General features: G+C 43.4%; 18 non-coding genes and 1 pseudogene across 18 annotated transcripts; 2 read left to right on the forward strand and 17 right to left on the reverse strand.

Moving 5' to 3' along the window:
• Positions 1-221: 221 nt before the first annotated feature.
• On the reverse strand, positions 222-386 carry LOC114431391 (U1 spliceosomal RNA). Its single transcript, XR_003670084.1, has one exon. It is a non-coding gene; the product is annotated as a U1 spliceosomal RNA (small nuclear RNA).
• Positions 387-1,192: 806 nt separating this feature from the next.
• LOC114431414 (U2 spliceosomal RNA) lies at positions 1,193-1,383 on the reverse strand. Its single transcript, XR_003670106.1, has one exon. It is a non-coding gene; the product is annotated as a U2 spliceosomal RNA (small nuclear RNA).
• A 356-nt stretch (positions 1,384-1,739) lies between these two features.
• LOC114431393 (U1 spliceosomal RNA) lies at positions 1,740-1,904 on the reverse strand. Its single transcript, XR_003670086.1, has one exon. It is a non-coding gene; the product is annotated as a U1 spliceosomal RNA (small nuclear RNA).
• A 798-nt stretch (positions 1,905-2,702) lies between these two features.
• LOC114431432 (U2 spliceosomal RNA) lies at positions 2,703-2,893 on the reverse strand. Its single transcript, XR_003670123.1, has one exon. It is a non-coding gene; the product is annotated as a U2 spliceosomal RNA (small nuclear RNA).
• A 358-nt stretch (positions 2,894-3,251) lies between these two features.
• On the reverse strand, positions 3,252-3,415 carry LOC114431408 (U1 spliceosomal RNA). The gene has a single exon (XR_003670100.1). It is a non-coding gene; the product is annotated as a U1 spliceosomal RNA (small nuclear RNA).
• Positions 3,416-4,220: 805 nt separating this feature from the next.
• On the reverse strand, positions 4,221-4,412 carry LOC114431434 (U2 spliceosomal RNA). The gene has a single exon (XR_003670125.1). It is a non-coding gene; the product is annotated as a U2 spliceosomal RNA (small nuclear RNA).
• Positions 4,413-5,311: 899 nt separating this feature from the next.
• LOC114431440 (U6 spliceosomal RNA) lies at positions 5,312-5,417 on the forward strand. Its single transcript, XR_003670129.1, has one exon. It is a non-coding gene; the product is annotated as a U6 spliceosomal RNA (small nuclear RNA).
• Positions 5,418-6,294: 877 nt separating this feature from the next.
• LOC114431435 (U2 spliceosomal RNA) lies at positions 6,295-6,483 on the reverse strand. The gene has a single exon (XR_003670126.1). It is a non-coding gene; the product is annotated as a U2 spliceosomal RNA (small nuclear RNA).
• A 354-nt stretch (positions 6,484-6,837) lies between these two features.
• On the reverse strand, positions 6,838-7,002 carry LOC114431413 (U1 spliceosomal RNA). Its single transcript, XR_003670105.1, has one exon. It is a non-coding gene; the product is annotated as a U1 spliceosomal RNA (small nuclear RNA).
• An 805-nt stretch (positions 7,003-7,807) lies between these two features.
• Positions 7,808-7,998, reverse strand: LOC114431416 (U2 spliceosomal RNA). The gene has a single exon (XR_003670108.1). It is a non-coding gene; the product is annotated as a U2 spliceosomal RNA (small nuclear RNA).
• A 356-nt stretch (positions 7,999-8,354) lies between these two features.
• LOC114431409 (U1 spliceosomal RNA) lies at positions 8,355-8,519 on the reverse strand. The gene has a single exon (XR_003670101.1). It is a non-coding gene; the product is annotated as a U1 spliceosomal RNA (small nuclear RNA).
• An 801-nt stretch (positions 8,520-9,320) lies between these two features.
• LOC114431436 (U2 spliceosomal RNA) lies at positions 9,321-9,513 on the reverse strand. The gene has a single exon (XR_003670127.1). It is a non-coding gene; the product is annotated as a U2 spliceosomal RNA (small nuclear RNA).
• Positions 9,514-10,410: 897 nt separating this feature from the next.
• Positions 10,411-10,516, forward strand: LOC114431441 (U6 spliceosomal RNA). Its single transcript, XR_003670130.1, has one exon. It is a non-coding gene; the product is annotated as a U6 spliceosomal RNA (small nuclear RNA).
• An 880-nt stretch (positions 10,517-11,396) lies between these two features.
• Positions 11,397-11,587, reverse strand: LOC114431417 (U2 spliceosomal RNA). The gene has a single exon (XR_003670109.1). It is a non-coding gene; the product is annotated as a U2 spliceosomal RNA (small nuclear RNA).
• Positions 11,588-11,943: 356 nt separating this feature from the next.
• Positions 11,944-12,108, reverse strand: LOC114431394 (U1 spliceosomal RNA). The gene has a single exon (XR_003670087.1). It is a non-coding gene; the product is annotated as a U1 spliceosomal RNA (small nuclear RNA).
• Positions 12,109-12,914: 806 nt separating this feature from the next.
• LOC114431433 (U2 spliceosomal RNA) lies at positions 12,915-13,105 on the reverse strand. Its single transcript, XR_003670124.1, has one exon. It is a non-coding gene; the product is annotated as a U2 spliceosomal RNA (small nuclear RNA).
• A 357-nt stretch (positions 13,106-13,462) lies between these two features.
• On the reverse strand, positions 13,463-13,625 carry LOC114431411 (U1 spliceosomal RNA). Its single transcript, XR_003670103.1, has one exon. It is a non-coding gene; the product is annotated as a U1 spliceosomal RNA (small nuclear RNA).
• Positions 13,626-14,430: 805 nt separating this feature from the next.
• LOC114431438 (uncharacterized) lies at positions 14,431-14,611 on the reverse strand (annotated as a pseudogene).
• A 70-nt stretch (positions 14,612-14,681) lies between these two features.
• Positions 14,682-14,846, reverse strand: LOC114431395 (U1 spliceosomal RNA). Its single transcript, XR_003670088.1, has one exon. It is a non-coding gene; the product is annotated as a U1 spliceosomal RNA (small nuclear RNA).
• Between the last annotated feature and the right edge of the window lie 1,112 nt (positions 14,847-15,958).

Genomic DNA, 15,958 nt, shown 5'->3' on the forward strand with positions numbered 1-15,958 from the left:
CACAAATCAAAGTGAAAAACTAAATTATAATGCAGTCAGCAAATCTTTAATCCACACATGAGGCCTAGAGAAAAGAATAGGAGTGCAAATTTCATGCTGAACAAACCACTAGGAGTGCAAATTTCATGCTAAACAAACCACTGGAAGGTGCTGCGAGAGAGCACCAGGTAAACACACACGCACACAGAGAGCTGCTTGTTCATTTTCATTAAACACGTTATGAGGGGAGAGCGCGAACGCAGTCCCCCACTACCAGAAATTATGCAGTCGAGATTCCCACATTTGGGGAATTCGCAGGGGTCAGCACAACCTAGAGTGCAATGGCTGAGCCTCGCCCTGGGTGAACCACCTTCTTGATCATGGTATCTCCCCTGCCAGGTAAGTATGAGTTGGGCACGTCACAAACAGGGGAGCCTTTCACACAGATGCCCCCCTGAACAATGGTACCTGACAATCTACAAACCATCAAAACCACACACACACAGCTCAGGCTGCATCTTCATAGACTGCCATTATAGAGTAACTAGGTTTTGGCACAAATGCCAGTCAAGATTAACTGTTTATTTGGAGCACACACCCTGCACTTTCCATCATACTTTAACATTCAGATTACCCCTACAAGTCTTTCTATCCTTACAAAAAAAAGACTAAAGAAATCTGCCAGCAAATCCAGGTGAAACAAAGCTGTATGACAATATCAAGACAGAAGACTATCTGATATACATGTGACATTCAGAGGAAGGAATATAACAGCAAATTGTTTTCTCCTCACAGTACAATCACTTCCTTTTTTTGTCTAAATCTTGCTTAGCCATCTGGCTTTTCTGCTGCTGCCACCTGCTGGTGCGGAGTGTGAACTACGCTTCATACACAATACAGTTCCATAACAGGGAAGATTTCTTGCAGGTCTGTCATGTTTATCATACTTCTTTGTACAGTAATGTACACATTTTGTTCCCTAAAAGGTTGCTTATTGTTCATTTCCTAATTTCTATTTTATTTATGAAGTATTTATATGTTTGCACACGCCCCAGAGCTCATCCTGAAGCCACATCTCCCTTTCACACAGAAGCTCATTTTTCCTGGTCACTGAAGATGAGAGTTGGGTGCTTCGTGTTTCAAGGAGAGCAGCATCCACGCATGTCAAACTACTACGGTAAATCTTCTCCGTGTATTTTTCTACAGCAAAAGGAGGGGGTGCACCATTCCTGGAAGTACTGCAATACCAGGTTGATGCGTGGAGTGGACGGAGCAAGCCCCAATTCCATCTCCCTTGTCCAAAAAGCAATTTAATATATGGTCCCCGGGTAGGGGACGTATCAGATATTAAACTGATAAGAACAGATACTACACTTGATCTTAGCCAAAAGGCCGAGAAGCGATGCCACGCTGGGGCCAGAGGAAAGCGAGCCATGCACGGCGCCGTCTCTCTCACTGATGGTTCCGAAGACGAACAGCGACTCCGATTTTAGCTTTCAGCTAGAAACTGCCCTTCTACAACTTGACTAAAGGGCCCAACACAAATCAAAGTGAAAAACTAAATTATAATGCAGTCAGCAAATCTTTAATCCACACATGAGGCCTAGAGAAAAGAATAGGAGTGCAAATTTCATGCTGAACAAACCACTAGGAGTGCAAATTTCATGCTAAACAAACCACTGGAAGGTGCTGCGAGAGAGCACCAGGTAAACACACACGCACACAGAGAGCTGCTTGTTCATTTTCATTAAACACGTTATGAGGGGAGAGCGCGAACGCAGTCCCCCACTACCAGAAATTATGCAGTCGAGATTCCCACATTTGGGGAATTCGCAGGGGTCAGCACAACCTAGAGTGCAATGGCTGAGCCTCGCCCTGGGTGAACCACCTTCTTGATCATGGTATCTCCCCTGCCAGGTAAGTATGAGTTGGGCACGTCACAAACAGGGGAGCCTTTCACACAGATGCCCCCCTGAACAATGGTACCTGACAATCTACAAACCATCAAAACCACACACACACAGCTCAGGCTGCATCTTCATAGACTGCCATTATAGAGTAACTAGGTTTTGGCACAAATGCCAGTCAAGATTAACTGTTTATTTGGAGCACACACCCTGCACTTTCCATCATACTTTAACATTCAGATTACCCCTACAAGTCTTTCTATCCTTACAAAAAAAAGACTAAAGAAATCTGCCAGCAAATCCAGGTGAAACAAAGCTGTATGACAATATCAAGACAGAAGACTATCTGATATACATGTGACATTCAGAGGAAGGAATATAACAGCAAATTGTTTTCTCCTCACAGTACAATCACTTCCTTTTTTTGTCTAAATCTTGCTTAGCCATCTGGCTTTTCTGCTGCTGCCACCTGCTGGTGCGGAGTGTGAACTACGCTTCATACACAATACAGTTCCATAACAGGGAAGATTTCTTGCAGTTCTGTCATGTTATCATACTTCTTGTACAGTAATGTACCATTTGTTCCCTAAAAGGTTGCTTATTGGTCATTTCCTAATTTCTATTTTATTATGAAGTATTTATATGTTGCACACGCCCCAGAGCTCATCCTGAAGCCACATCTCCCTTTCACACAGAGCTCATTTTCCTGGTCACTGAAGATGAGAGTTGGGTACTTCGTGTTTCAAGGAGAGCAGCATCCACGCATGTCAAACTACTACGGTAAATCTTCTCCGTGTATTTTTCTACAGCAAAAGGAGGGGGTGCACCATTCCTGGAAGTACTGCAATACCAGGTTGATGCGTGGAGTGGACGGAGCAAGCCCCAATTCCACCTCCCTTGTCCAAAAAGCAATTTAATATATGGCCCCCGGGTAGGGGACGTATCAGATATTAAACTGATAAGAACAGATACTACACTTGATCTTAGCCAAAAGGCCGAGAAGCGATGCCACGCTGGGGCCAGAGGAAAGCGAGCCATGCACGGCGCCGTCTCTCTCACTGATGGTTCCGAAGACGAACAGCGACTCCGATTTTTAGCTTTCAGCTAGAAAACTGCCCTTCTACAACTTGACTAAAGGGCCCAACACAAATCAAAGTGAAAAACTAAATTATAATGCAGTCAGCAAATCTTTAATCCACACATGAGGCCTAGAGAAAAGAATAGGAGTGCAAATTTCATGCTGAACAAACCACTAGGAGTGCAAATTTCATGCTAAACAAACCACTGGAAGGTGCTGCGAGAGAGCACCAGGTAAACACACACGCACACAGAGAGCTGCTTGTTCATTTTCATTAAACACGTTATGAGGGGAGAGCGCGAACGCAGTCCCCCACTACCAGAAATTATGCAGTCGAGATTCCCACATTTGGGAATTCGCAGGGGTCAGCACAACCTAGAGTGCAATGGCTGAGCCTCGCCCTGGGTGAACCACCTTCTTGATCATGGTATCTCCCCTGCCAGGTAAGTATGAGTTGGGCACGTCACAAACAGGGGAGCCTTTCACACAGATGCCCCCCTGAACAATGGTACCTGACAATCTACAAACCATCAAAACCACACACACACAGCTCAGGCTGCATCTTCATAGACTGCCATATAGAGTACTAGGTTTGGCACAAATGCCAGTCAAGATTAACTGTTTATTTGGAGCACACACCCTGCACTTTCCATCATACTTTAACATTCAGATTACCCCTACAAGTCCTTTCTATCCTTACAAAAAAAAGACTAAAGAAATCTGCCAGCAAATCCAGGGTGAAACAAAGCTGTATGACAATATCAAGACAGAAAGACTATCTGATATACATGTGACATTCAGAGGAAGGAATATAACAGCAAATTGTTTTCTCCTCACAGTACAATCACTTCCTTTTTTTGTCTAAATCTTGCTTAGCCATCTGGCTTTTCTGCTGCTGCCACCTGCTGGTGCGGAGTGTGAACTACGCTTCATACACAATACAGTTCCATAACAGGGAAGATTTCTTGCAGGTCTGTCATGTTATCATACTTCTTTGTACAGTATGTACACATTTTGTTCCCTAAAAGGTTGCTTATTGTTCATTTCCTAATTTCTATTTTATTTATGAAGTATTTATATGTTTGCACACGCCCCAGAGCTCATCCTGAAGCCACATCTCCCTTTCACACAGAAGCTCATCTTTCCTGGTCACTGAAGATGAGAGTTGGGTGCTTCGTGTTTCAAGGAGAGCAGCATCCACGCATGTCAAACTACTACGGTAAATCTTCTCCGTGTATTTTTCTACAGCAAAAGGAGGGGGGTGCACCATTCCTGGAAGTACTGCAATACCAGGTTGATGCGTGGAGTGGACGGAGCAAGCCCCAATTCCATCTCCCTTGTCCAAAAAGCAATTTAATATATGGTCCCCGGGTAGGGGACGTATCAGATATTAAACTGATAAGAACAGATACTACACTTGATCTTAGCCAAAAAGGCCGAGAAGCGATGCCACGCTGGGGCCAGAGGAAAGCGAGCCATGCACGGCGCCGTCTCTCTCACTGATGGTTCCGAAGACGAACAGCGACTCCGATTTTAGCTTTCAGCTAGAAACTGCCCTTCTACAACTTGACTAAAGGGCCCAACACAAATCAAAGTGAAAAACTAAATTATAATGCAGTCAGCAAATCTTTAATCCACACATGAGGCCTAGAGAAAAGAATAGGAGTGCAAATTTCATGCTGAACAAACCACTGGAAGGTGCTGAGAGAGAGCACCAGGTAAACACTCACATCCTTGTTCATTTTCATTAAATTCAGCTGCTGCCACCTGCTGGTGTGGAGTGTGAACAACTTTTTCAAACAACCAGGAGAAACAGGAGGCCATTATCGAGCACATCATCAAAAGGAACCTGTGCATGTCAGCCATACTGGGGTGGAGGCAGAGGCACACAACTAGACACAGTTTAACTCTGAAAGTGTTGAAATTACACTTTCGGAGTTGAAATCAACTTAAAATCAACTCCTTAACCTTTAACTATGAAATTTCAACTGTCCAATTTTGCTGTGTATAGAGCAGACGGACTACTGCAAAACATATTATTGTATTGCTCTGTTGTATGTAGTATTTGGTTCACACTGAAATGTGCTTACTGGACACTGATGGACATATAAAATATTGTTAAGTATATTGACTTCTGTCACCTAGCTGATACTCATTTCGACTTTTAATTCTTCTCATTAGACCTGTGGATATGCATCGCCTTTGTCTGGCACAGAAAAAAGGACGGGCCAATCAGCTTCCGGGAAGAGACTGATTTACATTTTAAGCACATTCTAAGAGCACCGTGACTTAGAGGTTCCGGTGACAGAGAAGCTGTACATAAACACACCTGTACGAAGGTACAAATGTGTTATTTCGGTAGCACATATACTAAAATTGGAACGATACAGAGAAGATTAGCATGGCCCCTGCGCAAGGATGACACGCAAATTCGTGAAGCGTTCCTCATTTTTTACATTTTTTAATTTTTTTTTTTATAAAGAATTTCAGTTTTCTGATGTAGCTACGACTACTACTGCACCTACAGATTCTGTCAACACTCCGTTGACTGGAAACTTAAAAATACTAACTACTGGAGAGGCCTGGGTGTGGAGCTTCTCACAGACAAGAGACAGACACCACTGATCTCCACACAAAGAGGCTGTCAATCATGTATTTCAATGGCGATGTCTCTGGTCAGATTCAGAATTCCTTTATCTATCATTGTTCATTGTTTTCTCCTTACTTGCTTAGTTCAAGAGTTGAGGAGCTAGGTCAGAATGACCAGGCTTGTCCTCGGTTGAACTGGCTATGTGCTTAAAAACAAGTCAGTTGATAGGAAACAGATGTGGAAGCACACACAATGCCAGAATTAGTTGCCTAATTTAGACACACACCTTCACCCACACACACACAGACAGGCTTGACTATAAAAGATCTTCAGTTTGAGGTTCGGGGGATTTTATCTGAATTGGCTGGCTGATACGTGTCAACAATTGATCTGAACAAAATCCTGCTGAAGGCTGACTTCTGGCTCTTGAATTTTTGTTCGTATTCAATTGACATAGTCGTCATGTATATCACACTTCTTTGTACAGTAATGTACACATTTTGTTCCTAAAAGGTTGCTTATTGTTCATTCCTAATTTCTATTTTATTTATGAAGTATTTATATGTTTGCACACGCCCCAGAGCTCATCCTGAAGCCACATCTCCCTTTCACACAGAAGCTCATTTGTTCCTGGTCACTGAAGTGAGAGTTGGGTGCTTCGTGTTTCAAGGAGAGCAGCATCCACGCATGTCAAACTACTACGGTAAATCTTCTCCGTGTATTTTTTCTACAGCAAAAGGAGGGGGTGCACCATTCCTGGAAGTACTGCAATACCAGGTTGATGCGTGGAGTGGACGGAGCAAGCCCCAATTCCATCTCCCTTGTCCAAAAAGCAATTAATATATGGTCCCGGGTAGGGGACGTATCAGATATTAAACTGATAAGAACAGATACTACACTTGATCTTAGCCAAAAGGCCGAGAAGCGATGCCACGCTGGGGCCAGAGGAAAGCGAGCCATGCACGGCGCCGTCTCTCTCACTGATGGTTCCGAAGACGAACAGCGACTCCGATTTAGCTTTCAGCTAGAAACTGCCCTTCTACAACTTGACTAAAGGGCCCAACACAAATCAAAGTGAAAAACTAAATTATAATGCAGTCAGCAAATCTTTAATCCACACATGAGGCCTAGAGAAAAGAATAGGAGTGCAAATTTCATGCTGAACAAACCACTAGGAGTGCAAATTTCATGCTAAACAAACCACTGGAAGGTGCTGCGAGAGAGCACCAGGTAAACACACACGCACACAGAGAGCTGCTTGTTCATTTTCATTAAACACGTTATGAGGGAGAGCGGCGAACGCAGTCCCCCACTACCAGAAATTATGCAGTCGAGATTCCCACATTTGGGGAATTCGCAGGGTCAGCACAACCTAGAGTGCAATGGCTGAGCCTCGACCTGGGTGAACCACCTTCTTGATCATGGTATCTCCCCTGCCAGGTAAGTATGAGTTGGGCACGTCACAAACAGGGGAGCCTTTCACACAGATGCCCCCCTGAACAATGGTACCTGACAATCTACAAACCATCAAACCACACACACACAGCTCAGGCTGCATCTTCATAGACTGCCATTATAGAGTAACTAGGTTTTGGCACAAATGCCAGTCAAGATTAACTGTTTTATTTGGAGCACACACCCTGCACTTTCCATCATACTTTAACATTCAGATTACCCCTACAAGTCTTTCTATCCTTACAAAAAAAGACTAAAGAAATCTGCCAGCAAATCCAGGTGAAACAAAGCTGTATGACAATATCAAGACAGAAGACTATCTGATATACATGTGACATTCAGAGGAAGGAATATAACAGCAAATTGTTTTCTCCTCACAGTACAATCACTTCCTTTTTTTGTCTAAATCTTGCTTAGCCATCTGGCTTTTCTGCTGCTGCCACCTGCTGGTGCGGAGTGTGAACTACGCTTCATACACAATACAGTTCCACAACAGGGAAGATTTCTTGCAGGTCTGTCATGTTTATCATACTTCTTTGTACAGTAATGTACACATTTTGTTCCCTAAAAGGTTGCTTATTGTTCATTTCCTAATTTCTATTTTATTTATGAAGTATTTATATGTTTGCACATGCCCCAGAGCTCATCCTGAAGCCACATCTCCCTTTCACACAGAAGCTCATCTTTCCTGGTCACTGAAGATGAGAGTTGGGTGCTTCGTGTTTCAAGGAGAGCAGCATCCACGCATGTCAAACTACTACGGTAAATCTTCTCCGTGTATTTTTCTACAGCAAAAGGAGGGGGTGCACCATTCCTGGAAGTACTGCAATACCAGGTTGATGCGTGGAGTGGACGGAGCAAGCCCCAATTCCATCTCCCTTGTCCAAAAAGCAATTTAATATATGGTCCCCGGGTAGGGGACGTATCAGATATTAAACTGATAAGAACAGATACTACACTTGATCTTAGCCAAAAGGCCGAGAAGCGATGCCACGCTGGGGCCAGAGGAAAGCGAGCCATGCACGGCGCCGTCTCTCTCACTGATGGTTCCGAAGACGAACAGCGACTCCGATTTTAGCTTTCAGCTAGAAACTGCCCTTCTACAACTTGACTAAAGGGCCCAACACAAATCAAAGTGAAAAACTAAATTATAATGCAGTCAGCAAATCTTTAATCCACACATGAGGCCTAGAGAAAAGAATAGGAGTGCAAATTTCATGCTGAACAAACCACTAGGAGTGCAAATTTCATGCTAAACAAACCACTGGAAGGTGCTGCGAGAGAGCACCAGGTAAACACACACGCACACAGAGAGCTGCTTGTTCATTTTCATTAAACACGTTATGAGGGGAGAGCGCGAACGCAGTCCCCCACTACCAGAAATTATGCAGTCGAGATTCCCACATTTGGGGAATTCGCAGGGGTCAGCACAACCTAGAGTGCAATGGCTGAGCCTCGCCCTGGGTGAACCACCGTCTTGATCATGGTATCTCCCCTGCCAGGTAAGTATGAGTTGGGCACGTCACAAACAGGGGAGCCTTTCACACAGATGCCCCCCTGAACAATGGTACCTGACAATCTACAAACCATCAAAACCACACACACACAGCTCAGGCTGCATCTTCATAGACTGCCATTATAGAGTAACTAGGTTTTGGCACAAATGCCAGTCAAGATTAACTGTTTATTTGGAGCACACACCCTGCACTTTCCATCATACTTTAACATTCAGATTACCCCTACAAGTCTTTCTATCCTTACAAAAAAGACTAAAGAAATCTGCCAGCAAATCCAGGTGAAACAAAGCTGTATGACAATATCAAGACAGAAGACTATCTGATATACATGTGACATTCAGAGGAAGGAATATAACAGCAAATTGTTTTCTCCTCACAGTACAATCACTTCCTTTTTTTGTCTAAATCTTGCTTAGCCATCTGGCTTTTCTGCTGCTGCCACCTGCTGGTGCGGAGTGTGAACTACGCTTCATACACAATACAGTTCCACAACAGGGAAGATTTCTTGCAGGTCTGTCATGTTTATCATACTTCTTTGTACAGTAATTACACATTTTGTTCCTAAAAGGTTGCTTATTGTTCATTTCCTAATTTCTATTTATTTATGAAGTATTTATATGTTTGCACATGCCCCAGAGCTCATCCTGAAGCCACATCTCCCTTTCACACAGAAGCTCATCTTTCCTGGTCACTGAAGATGAGAGTTGGGTGCTTCGTGTTTCAAGGAGAGCAGCATCCACGCATGTCAAACTACTACGGTAAATCTTCTCCGTGTATTTTTCTACAGCAAAAGGAGGGGGTGCACCATTCCTGAAAGTAACTGCAATACCAGGTTGATGCGTGGAGTGGACGGAGCAAGCCCCAATTCCATCTCCCTTGTCCAAAAAGCAATTTAATATATGGTCCCCGGGTAGGGGACGTATCAGATATTAAAACTGATAAGAACAGATACTACACTTGATCTTAGCCAAAAGGCCGAGAAGCGATGCCACGCTGGGGCCAGAGGAAAGCGAGCCATGCACGGCGCCGTCTCTCTCACTGATGGTTCCGAAGACGAACAGCGACTCCGATTTTAGCTTTCAGCTAGAAACTGCCCTTCTACAACTTGACTAAAGGGCCCAACACAAATCAAAGTGAAAAACTAAATTATAATGCAGTCAGCAAATCTTTAATCCACACATGAGGCCTAGAGAAAAGAATAGGAGTGCAAATTTCATGCTGAACAAACCACTGGAAGGTGCTGAGAGAGAGCACCAGGTAAACACTCACATCCTTGTTCATTTTCATTAAATTCAGCTGCTGCCACCTGCTGGTGTGGAGTGTGAACAACTTTTTCAAACAACCAGGAGAAACAGGAGGCCATTATCGAGCACATCATCAAAAGGAACCTGTGCATGTCAGCCATACTGGGGTGGAGGCAGAGGCACACAACTAGACACAGTTTAACTCCGAAAGTGTAATTTCAACACTTTCAGAGTTGAAATCAACTTAAAATCAACTCCTTAACCTTTAACTATGAAATTTCAACTGTCCAATTTTGCTGTGTATAGAGCAGACGGACTACTGCAAAACATATTATTGTATTGCTCTGTTGTATGTAGTATTTGGTTCACACTGAAATGTGCTTACTGGACACTGATGGACATATAAATATTGTTAAGTATATTGACTTCTGTCACCTAGCTGATACTCATTTCAACTTTAATTCTTCTCATTAGACCTGTGGATATGCATCGCCTTTGTCTGGCACAGAAAAAAGGACGGGCCAATCAGCTTCCGGGAAGAGACTGATTTACATTTTAAGCACATTCTAAGAGCACCGTGACTTAGAGGTTCCGGTGACAGAGAAGCTGTACATAAACACACCTGTACGAAGGTACAAATGTGTTATTTCGGTAGCACATATACTAAAATTGGAACGATACAGAGAAGATTAGCATGGCCCCTGCGCAAGGATGACACGCAAATTCGTGAAGCGTTCCTCATTTTTTACATTTTTTAATTTTTTTTTTTATAAAGAATTTCAGTTTTCTGATGTAGCTACGACTACTACTGCACCTACAGATTCTGTCAACACTCCGTTGACTGGAAACTTAAAAATACTAACTACTGGAGAGGCCTGGGTGTGGAGCTTCTCACAGACAAGAGACAGACACCACTGATCTCCACACAAAGAGGCTGTCAATCATGTATTTCAATGGCGATGTCTCTGGTCAGATTCAGAATTCCTTTATCTATCATTGTTCATTGTTTTCTCCTTACTTGCTTAGTTCAAGAGTTGAGGAGCTAGGTCAGAATGACCAGGCTTGTCCTCGGTTGAACTGGCTATGTGCTTAAAAACAAGTCAGTTGATAGGAAACAGATGTGGAAGCACACACAATGCCAGAATTAGTTGCCTAATTTAGACACACACCTTCACCCACACACACACAGACAGGCTTGACTATAAAAGATCTTCAGTTTGAGGTTCGGGGGATTTTATCTGAATTGGCTGGCTGATACGTGTCAACAATTGATCTGAACAAAATCCTGCTGAAGGCTGACTTCTGGCTCTTGAATTTTTGTTCGATTCAAATTGACAATAGTCTGTCATGTATATCACACTTCTTTGTACAGTAATGTACACATTTTGTTCCCTAAAAGGTTGCTTATTGTTCATTTCCTAATTTCTATTTTATTTATGAAGTATTTATATGTTTGCACACGCCCCAGAGCTCATCCTGAAGCCACATCTCCCTTTCACACAGAAGCTCATTTTTCCTGGTCACTGAAGATGAGAGTTGGGTGCTTCGTGTTTCAAGGAGAGCAGCATCCACGCATGTCAAACTACTACGGTAAATCTTCTCCGTGTATTTTTCTACAGCAAAAGGAGGGGGTGCACCATTCCTGGAAGTACTGCAATACCAGGTTGATGCGTGGAGTGGACGGAGCAAGCCCCAATTCCATCTCCCTTGTCCAAAAAGCAATTTAATATATGGTCCCCGGGTAGGGGACGTATCAGATATTAAACTGATAAGAACAGATACTACACTTGATCTTAGCCAAAAGGCCGAGAAGCGATGCCACGCTGGGGCCAGAGGAAAGCGAGCCATGCACGGCGCCGTCTCTCTCACTGATGGTTCCGAAGACGAACAGCGACTCCGATTTTAGCTTTCAGCTAGAAACTGCCCTTCTACAACTTGACTAAAGGGCCCAACACAAATCAAAGTGAAAAACTAAATTATAATGCAGTCAGCAAATCTTTAATCCACACATGAGGCCTAGAGAAAAGAATAGGAGTGCAAATTTCATGCTGAACAAACCACTAGGAGTGCAAATTTCATGCTAAACAAACCACTGGAAGGTGCTGCGAGAGAGCACCAGGTAAACACACACGCACACAGAGAGCTGCTTGTTCATTTTCATTAAACACGTTATGAGGGGAGAGCGCGAACGCAGTCCCCCACTACCAGAAATTATGCAGTCGAGATTCCCACATTTGGGGAATTCGCAGGGGTCAGCACAACCTAGAGTGCAATGGCTGAGCCTCGCCCTGGGTGAACCACCTTCTTGATCATGGTATCTCCCCTGCCAGGTAAGTATGAGTTGGGCACGTCACAAACAGGGGAGCCTTTCACACAGATGCCCCCCTGAACAATGGTACCTGACAATCTACAAACCATCAAAACCACACACACACAGCTCAGGCTGCATCTTCATAGACTGTCATTATAGAGTAACTAGGTTTTGGCACAAATGCCAGTCAAGATTAACTGTTTATTTGGAGCACACACCCTGCACTTTCCATCATACTTTAACATTCAGATTACCCCTACAAGTCTTTCTATCCTTACAAAAAAAAGACTAAAGAAATCTGCCAGCAAATCCAGGTGAAACAAAGCTGTATGACAATATCAAGACAGAAGACTATCTGATATACATGTGACATTCAGAGGAAGGAATATAACAGCAAATTGTTTTCTCCTCACAGTACAATCACTTCCTTTTTTTGTCTAAATCTTGCTTAGCCATCTGGCTTTTCTGCTGCTGCCACCTGCTGGTGCGGAGTGTGAACTACGCTTCATACACAATACAGTTCCATAACAGGGAAGATTTCTTGCAGGTCTGTCATGTTTATCATACTTCTTTGTACAGTAATGTACACATTTTGTTCCCTAAAAGGTTGCTTATTGTTCATTTCCTAATTTCTATTTTATTTATGAAGTATTTATATGTTTGCACACGCCCCAGAGCTCATCCTGAAGCCACATCTCCCTTTCACACAGAAGCTCGTTTTTCCTGGTCACTGAAGATGAGAGTTGGGTGCTTCGTGTTTCAAGGAGAGCAGCATCCACGCATGTCAAACTACTACGGTAAATCTTCTCCGTGTATTTTTCTACAGCAAAAGGAGGGAGTGCACCATTCCTGGAAGTACTGCAATACCAGGTTGATGCGTGGAGTGGACGGAGCAAGCCCCAATTCCATCTCCCTTGTCCAAAAAGCAATTTAATATATGGTCCCCGGGTAGGGGACGTATCAGATATTAAACTGATAAGAACAGATACTACACTTGATCTTAGCCAAAAAGCCGAGAAGCGATGCCACGCTGGGGCCAGAGGAAAGCGAGCCATGCACGGCGCCGTCTCTCTCACTGATGGTTCCGAAGACGAACAGCGACTCCGATTTTAGCTTTCAGCTAGAAACTGCCCTTCTACAACTTGACTAAAGGGCCCAACACAAATCAAAGTGAAAAACTAAATTATAATGCAGTCAGCAAATCTTTAATCCACACATGAGGCCTAGAGAAAAGAATAGGAGTGCAAATTTCATGCTGAACAAACCACTAGGAGTGCAAATTTCATGCTAAACAAACCACTGGAAGGTGCTGCGAGAGAGCACCAGGTAAACACACACGCACACAGAGAGCTGCTTGTTCATTTTCATTAAACACGTTATGAGGGGAGAGCGCGAACGCAGTCCCCACTACCAGAAATTATGCAGTCGAGATTCCCACATTTGGGGAATTCGCAGGGGTCAGCACAACCTAGAGTGCAATGGCTGAGCCTCGCCCTGGGTGAACCACCTTCTTGATCATGGTATCTCCCCTGCCAGGTAAGTATGAGTTGGGCACGTCACAAACAGGGGAGCCTTTCACACAGATGCCCCCCCTGAACAATGGTACCTGACAATCTACAAACCATCAAAACCACACACACACAGCTCAGGCTGCATCTTCATAGACTGCCATTATAGAGTAACTAGGTTTTGGCACAAATGCCAGTCAAGATTAACTGTTTATTTGGAGCACACACCCTGCACTTTCCATCATACTTTAACATTCAGATTACCCCTACAAGTCTTTCTATCCTTACAAAAAAAGACTAAAGAAATCTGCCAGCAAATCCAGGTGAAACAAAGCTGTATGACAATATCAAGACAGAAGACTATCTGATATACATGTGACATTCAGAGGAAGGAATATAACAGCAAATTGTTTTCTCCTCACAGTACAATCACTTCCTTTTTTTGTCTAAATCTTGCTTAGCCATCTGGCTTTTCTGCTGCTGCCACCTGCTGGTGCGGAGTGTGAACTACGCTTCATACACAATACAGTTCCATAACAGGGAAGATTTCTTGCAGGTCTGTCATGTTTATCATACTTCTTTGTACAGTAATGTACACATTTTGTTCCCTAAAAGGTTGCTTATTGTTCATTTCCTAATTTCTATTTTATTTATGAGTATTTATATGTTTGCACACGCCCCAGAGCTCATCCTGAAGCCACATCTCCCTTTCACACAGAAGCTCATTTTTCCTGGTCACTGAAGATGAGAGTTGGGTGCTTCGTGTTTCAAGGAGAGCAGCATCCACGCATGTCAAACTACTACGGTAAATCTTCTCCGTGTATTTTTCTACAGCAAAAGGAGGGGGTGCACCATTCCTGGAAGTACTGCAATACCAGGTTGATGCGTGGAGTGGACGGAGCAAGCCCCAATTCCATCTCCCTTGTCCAAAAAGCAATTTAATATATGGTCCCCGGGTAGGGGACGTATCAGATATTATTAATTATTACAAATTTAATGCTAAACAAACCACTGGAAGGTGCTGCGAGAGAGCACCAGGTAAACACACACGCACACAGAGAGCTGCTTGTTCATTTTCATTAAACACGTTATGAGGGGAGAGCGCGAACGCAGTCCCCCACTACCAGAAATTATGCAGTCGAGATTCCCACATTTGGGGAATTCGCAGGGGTCAGCACAACCTAGAGTGCAATGGCTGAGCCTCGCCCTGGGTGAACCACCTTCTTGATCATGGTATCTCCCCTGCCAGGTAAGTATGAGTTGGGCACGTCACAAACAGGGGAGCCTTTCACACAGATGCCCCCTGAACAATGGTACCTGACAATCTACAAACCATCAAAACCACACACACACAGCTCAGGCTGCATCTTCATAGACTGCCATTATAGAGTAACTAGGTTTTGGCACAAATGCCAGTCAAGATTAACTGTTTATTTGGAGCACACACCCTGCACTTTCCATCATACTTTAACATTCAGATTACCCCTACAAGTCTTTCTATCCTTACAAAAAAAGACTAAAGAAATCTGCCAGCAAATCCAGGTGAAACAAAGCTGTATGACAATATCAAGACAGAAGACTATCTGATATACATGTGACATTCAGAGGAAGGAATATAACAGCAAATTGTTTTCTCCTCACAGTACAATCACTTCCTTTTTTTGTCTAAATCTTGCTTAGCCATCTGGCTTTTCTGCTGCTGCCACCTGCTGGTGCGGAGTGTGAACTACGCTTCATACACAATGCAGTTCCATAACAGGGAAGATTTCTTGCAGGTCTGTCATGTTTATCATACTTCTTTGTACAGTAATGTACACATTTTGTTCCCTAAAAGGTTGCTTATTGTTCATTTCCTAATTTCTATTTTATTTATGAAGTATTTATATGTTTGCACACGCCCCAGAGCTCATCCTGAAGCCACATCTCCCTTTCACACAGAAGCTCATTTTTCCTGGTCACTGAAGATGAGAGTTGGGTGCTTCGTGTTTCAAGGAGAGCAGCATCCACGCATGTCAAACTACAACGGTAAATCTTCTCCGTGTATTTTTCTACAGCAAAAGGAGGGGGTGCACCATTCCTGGAAGTACTGCAATACCAGGTTGATGCGTGGAGTGGACGGTAGGGGTGGGCGAATCGATCTAAATATCGATAGTATCGATACCAAAGTTAGGATCAGTAATTACTCTAAGACATGCAATTTAAGCAGAATGACTGAACCGTCATCATATCACCAGCGGAAATAAATCTCGTTTTTCTCAAATTCCAAAATATATCTAATAATGTAATTTTTTTTTAGATGTATAAAATTGTATTAATCCCAGAGGGAAATTCGTTACGGCTGCTGCACAAGCAGTGTCATACAATGACTA

The sequence above is a fragment of the Parambassis ranga genome, unplaced genomic scaffold (assembly GCF_900634625.1).
Source record: "Parambassis ranga unplaced genomic scaffold, fParRan2.1 scaffold_76_arrow_ctg1, whole genome shotgun sequence".
NCBI classification, from domain to species: Eukaryota; Metazoa; Chordata; class Actinopteri; family Ambassidae; genus Parambassis; species Parambassis ranga.